Source organism: Trachypithecus francoisi, unplaced genomic scaffold (assembly GCF_009764315.1).
Source record: "Trachypithecus francoisi isolate TF-2019V2 unplaced genomic scaffold, Tfra_2.0 Lachesis_group11, whole genome shotgun sequence".
NCBI lineage: Eukaryota > Metazoa > Chordata > Mammalia > Primates > Cercopithecidae > Trachypithecus > Trachypithecus francoisi.
In genome coordinates this window covers 16,524,681-16,530,680 of record NW_022681456.1, presented here as the reverse complement: position 1 = coordinate 16,530,680, position 6,000 = coordinate 16,524,681, and the positions used below count along the sequence as shown (strand labels likewise).

At 49.6% G+C, this 6,000-nt stretch overlaps 1 long non-coding RNA gene across 1 annotated transcript; it reads left to right on the top strand.

Moving 5' to 3' along the window:
* The first annotated feature begins 985 nt into the window (after positions 1-985).
* LOC117089347 lies at positions 986-3,073 on the top strand. Its single transcript, XR_004439560.1, has 2 exons — positions 986-1,178; positions 1,531-3,073. It is a non-coding gene; the product is annotated as an uncharacterized LOC117089347 (long non-coding RNA).
* The last annotated feature ends 2,927 nt before the right edge of the window (positions 3,074-6,000 follow it).

The window sequence follows — 6,000 nt, the reverse complement described above, 5'->3', positions numbered from 1 at the left end:
ACCAGCTACTCAAGAAGCTGAGGCAGAAGGGTTGCTTGTGTCCAGGAATTCAAGGCTGCAGTGAGCTATGATCACACCACTGCACTCTAGCCTGGGCAACAGAGGGAGACCACGTCTTAAAAAAAAAAAAAAGATGGCACTAGAGAGACAGTTGATGCAGGATATGGATGGTGACCATCATTGGTCATCATGGCTGCTGGTGGGGAGTGGACGGGAGTGGGAACAGCATTAAGAGGAAGGCCAGTGATGAGGCGGGCACAGTGGTCCAGGAGGGAGATGCAGGTGGCCTGGACCAGGGGGCACAAAGTGAGCCACATGTGTCAGGCAAAACCAAAAGGGCTTAGTAAGGATCTGGACGCACAATTATTCAATATAGACTCAACTCTGCCCTTCCTATTCAGCACCTGTATGCACTTACGGATGGGAGGGGATTGGTTGGAGGGAGAAATTACATGTTCTCATAGGGATGTTGAGGGACAGATCAGAAGACTCCTGGCTTCAAATTTTGACGTTTTCATTGCCAGATCCCGAGAGAGTAACTTCGTTTCTTTGTGTCTCAGTTCCTTCCCCTGTAAAATCAAGGCCCCAACATGCACGTCATAGGTCGTTGTGAGACGGGACAACAGCACCTGCCCTGGCTACCTCCTAGGGTTCTTGGGAGACCCAAACAAGCTGTCAGTTCTTCAAGGACAACACAGATCACGTTGCTGGGCTGATGTCATTGCTTTTGGAAAGCAGGTCCCTTGAACAGATTCTCCCAAAGCAGTGACTTTAGGAGCATCTCGAAGGCGACAGATTCCAGTTGTTAAGGCTGCGATGAAATAGCAGAAGACTCTGGGAAGCAGCGTGCGAAGAGTAGCAAAGTAGCCCCTAAGGCTCTTTCTTCTGTGCTCGCCCCGCCCACTCCCGCGTGGGCCCCGCCCCGGCTAAGCTCCACCCAGTTCCCGCCCCCGATGTTAGCGCAGGCCACGCCCCCTCATCGCCCAGCCCTCTGGGTCCGAGGCTCCCATCTGCGCTAAGCGCTTGGTACCAGGCAGGAATGGGAGGACGCTTGTGGGGTAGGGAGGCGGGGGCTGGAAATTGGCAGGGTGAGAACTGGGAAACTAGTCAGAGATGCAGCCTTCCTTGTCCCCCTTCTTCATTCACCCCCTTGTTGAGGCCCTTGGCTTTTGCATAATGTAAGTACTTATTTAATGCGTGTGCTGGCTCGAGAGCTCTGCATTTGTCTTTCTGTCCTTCATATGCCAGTGTACCTCCGCCTTGTGTCTGTCTAGGTGGGAGCTCCTGGAAAGGAGGGTGCTTCCCAGCAGCTCCTGTTCGACCCCCAGCCCCGGGCCAAGGGCACAGAAAGAGAGAGACAAGAGAGGCTGGGGCTGCGGTGGGGGTGGGGAGGTGGGAGCTGGGGCGGAGCGGGGGGAGCGCGGGGGAGGAATGAGAGCACCATATGACAGGCTTGTGGAACCACATCTGATGCCAACTTGGATGCTGTCCTTTTTCTCCAATAAAAGGAACTTTTCACTTGTTTTTCAGACACCCTTTTAAAAAATGTATTTAAAGAGGCTGGTTCCTATCCATCCGACTGGAGGCATCTCAGTGCAAGAGCAAAGCTAAGTCCTGCACACACCTCCCCTCCTCGTCCTCCTCCTCCTCCCCCCAGGTTTTCCCGAATGTATCTACTCCGGTTACAACTGGACGCGGCCCCTCCCCCACCTGCCTCCCCCCTTCCTCCCCTCGATCGTGCAGGGAGCATTCTCTGTGCCTTCCCAAGTGCCCGTGGGGGACCTTCTATGTTGGAGTGGGGTGAGGGGGGGAGGGTCATATAACGAAGGCCAGAAAGAACAAATTAGATAATCAAAAGAATTATAGTAATTGCTTTCACTTTCCCCAGGCTGCTCAGCGGATTCTCTCCCCCGCCCCTCCCCTGGTTTTTCTGTCCGTCGGGAATACTCGGTCTTTCCGACCCCCTCCCCTCCCCCAGGTTCCTCCTCTCCTCTCCCCTCGTTCGCGCGTTCTCTCTCTTCCTCCGTTTTCTGGTGTGCTGGAACGTTCAGCGGAATATGATGAATGATCACCTGTCACAGCTTGTTTATTATAATGCAGGCAATCAATTACACATCCCCAACGCTGGCCGGCCCGCAGGAAATTTATATGCTCAGCACAAACCAATGTGAAAATGGAATCTCATTTGCCAAATGTCTTTCTCCCCGTACAGCACGATGATTACAGTCTGTGTTTGTTCCAACAGTCGTGTACAACTGACAGTGCTATCATTTACTGCCTGGCTCAGGTCACGTTACTCTAAGGCTTTATTTATTGTGTTACGAAGGGCAGCACAGGAAAAGGACAAGGGTGTCTGTCAGGGATGGCACCGTGTTAAAAAGTGGGCGTGCAAGGGCCGTATTCCCGGGCCAGCCGCTACAACCTCAGCCCCTGGGCCCTTACCTCCGTAGCCTCTCCCAGCATCCAGCTGCCCAGACTCCAAGGCCCCTGCCGGGAGCCAGCTCTAGGTACCTGGCGCTCCACAGGTCCCAGAATCGGGGTGGATCAGAGTTCCAATTTTGGTTCTGCTACTATCTAATTGCGTGCAGCAGGGACTCAATCTCTTCATCTGGGAAATGGGAGTTTTAACAGCCCTTGGCAGGAGTATTGTGATCTCTGGGATGTCAGAGGCGTTGATGAATGTTAGTTCCCGGGACTTCGGAAAGAGGTCCCGTGGAAAGAGATGTGAATTGGAATTCACACTGTATATTAAAATCTCCCCCAATCTTCACCTCTGAGACATGGCTGTCTCAAAACTGTTTTGTTTCCCTTCCTGGTAGAATTTTGTACTTTTATGTACTCTGTACCAGCAGGTAGTGTGGCTTTGAAAAAATAAAATGGCCACCTTGCTCCACTGTTCTTTCTTTGCAAAAAAATGGCATAGCAATCTTGGCCTTTCTAGCTGTGTGACCTCAGGCTGGTCAATCCCTCCTCCTCTCCAAGCCTTGGATTCTTCCCCTGAGAAGTAAAGAAAATAACTCCTAAACTGCCTCCCTAGGCTTGCCGGCAGGATCCAAGGTGTCCAGAGATGAAGGAAAAAAAAAAAAAAGGCCAAGTAAATGGGAAAGTGAGGCTGTCACTGTTGAGTTCTGCTGTCACCCAGAGTTCTGCTACACAAAATGTTGACCCAAATTTATACCCCCACAACACTTGGTGTCAAGTGGGAGATCAGAAACTGAGGGGCAGGCAGATGCTTTGATGTGTATTAGGTTGTCTTTTATTGTACTGTATAGTGACTTTTTTTTTTTGAGATGGAGTCTTGCTCTATTGCCCAGGATGGAGTGCGGTGGCACGATCTTGGCTCATTGCAACCTCCACCTCCTGAGTTCAAGCAATTCTCCTACCTTGGCCTCTCAAGTAGCTGGGATTACAGGTGCATACCACCATGCCTGGCTAATTTTTGTATTTTTAGTAGAGACACGGTTTCACTGTGTTGGCCAGGCTGGTCTCGAACTCCTGACCTCAACTGATCCACCCGCCTTGGCCTCCCAAAGTACTGGGATTACAGGCTTGAACCACCGTGCCCAGCCTGTACTATATATTTCTTTATTATTTGACATGCGTATTTGTTTAATGACCCTCTGCTCCACCAGTATAGAAGCTCCAGAAGGAAAGATACCAGATTGATCTTGATCACCTCTGCCTCCCCAGCACCTAGCCTTCCTTGGCACATCCTAAGTGCTCGGTAAATATTTGTGGCTTTAACGGATGAATGAATGAATGACTACATAGTCAAACTCCGTACTAGGGCAATCTCTGTGGTGCAGTGGGTGGGCCCTAGTGAATGGATATTTAAAGGATATCTTACTATTCCATTCCTCATCCCCCAGAGTCAGGCTGTGCCACATGCACCCAACCTTGCCCGGGGTCATTCATCCTACATGTACTCAGATCGCGTGAACTGGTGATGGGCCACCCATGTGCCTGCCTGGAGACTCCTATTCATCCCTCAGATCAACATCCCCCAAATAAACTCCCAGTCACTCTGGCATCCCATGTTGGTTTGTAATCTCTACCTCTCTCTAGACCATTGACTCCTATGCACAGGCAGCTATGCCTTTTTCATATTTGGGTCCCCAAAATGCACAGCGCAGTGCCAGCCTCAAAACAAGTGCTTTTTAATCAGTCAATCAGTTGACATAGATCATCTTTTCTCAGCACTGATGTGTGGACTACAACTTAGAATTCCATTAGAGTACCTGGGGTCAATAAAAAAAGTGATTCAAGTTTATATATCTTTTTTGAGACAGAGTCTCATTCTGTCGCCCAGGCTGGAGTACAGTAGTGTGATCTCAGCTCACTGCAACCTCTGCCTCTGGAGTTCAAGCAATTCTCACTCATGCCTCAGTGTCCCGAGTAGCTGGGCGAGTGCCAGCACATCCGGGCTAATTTTTGTATTTTTAGTAGGGACGGGGTTTCGCCATGTTGGCCAGGCTGGTCTTGAACTCCTGGCCTCAAGTGATCCACCCACTTCAGCCTCCCAAGGTGCTGAGAGTACAGGCATTTGATCACTGCACCCAGGTGAGCCACTGCACCCAGCCAAGTTCATATTCTAAAAGTGAAACATTAATGCTGCATTGTGTATTTTTTGGTCAATTGCTTCAGATATGTGGAAGGGATTTCTTTGTATATGTGTAATTACTCGTCACCATGATGATAATAACGAGGGTGACAGCACAGAGCTGTGCCTCCCCAGCAAGCATGGGCTGGGCAGGCCCGGGTATTCCCTTTGCTGACTTGCTTCACTAGTTGACTAACAGACCTTATTCCCGGGCCCAAGCTGATGATATCCTGCCAACGCCAGCTTCCCAACATGGAGGGGACGCAAGAGCGAGCGCCATGGGATCCTGGGGGAAAAGCAGCCTGTGTTTGCTGCTGCTTTGACAGTTGAGGCTCCGAGAGGGACTGGCAAACAATGGGAAACGAAACATTTGAGTGGTTGCAAAAAATTCCATGGGAAATCCCCCCTGGTGGTATTTATGTGCGATGGCTGTGACAAGGAGAGCGCAGGGCTTTCGATTTCAAGGGTTCCTGAGCAGACCACAATGGCCTTCCAAGACGGCAATCCCTGGGAACAGCTCTCTCGGCCACAAAAGGCCAGTTTGTCTGTCCAGGGAAGATCTGGCTGCATGCATCAAGTTGGCCATGAGCTGCAATGGCTTGTTCGGGGCATGACCCACATTTATAGGGTCTGGGCCTCTGAACCTTCTGCTTCTAAGACAGATCTATCTCAATTGTCCCTCTGGTTTTCCCTGGCCTCGAGAACCTGGGGGCTGATAGGGGCTGAGGGGTTTCCCTCGGGCTCAGCCTCCATATGCAGAACTGTGGGAACCTCAGCCTCCATCAGACCCCTCCCCATTTTCTGGTCAGCATGTGGCCTCCTCCTATTTTCTCCATTCCCATTGGTAATGGATATTTATTTAACTTTTACTCCCCCACCACTCTCATTTAGAAAAGAAAGTGAACTGATATTAACCAATCCTTGTTTTGCCTTCTTTAACACTAACACATATGCAAAATACTTTCCACTATTGATAATATCTTATTGCTGCTGTGATATATGTGTGTATATGTACAGATCTGCTTAAAGGTAAGGTTTCTATAGATTTTTAGAGACACTTGGTAAATGAGAAAATGGAAACTGAAAGAGGTTAAAAAAACTGCCTGTGTGTATTGGTCATGAGGTTTCAGTTGCAAAGTGACAAAATCCTGACTTAGATGAACTTAAGCCAGATGGAAAATGTATATTGTATTATTTGAGAAGCCAGGGTTGGATAAGCTTCAGGCATGGCTGGATCCAGGCCCTCAATTAAGTCTTTAGGAATTTCCCTCTCTCTAGCTTTTTGGTGTTGCTTTTCCCTGGATTGGTTTCATGTTTAGGTTGGCTCACTTCACCTGTTTTACATCTTTCCAGAGTCAAATCCAGCCTTTTTCCTGGTTGCCTCTGTAAAGGTCCTAGGG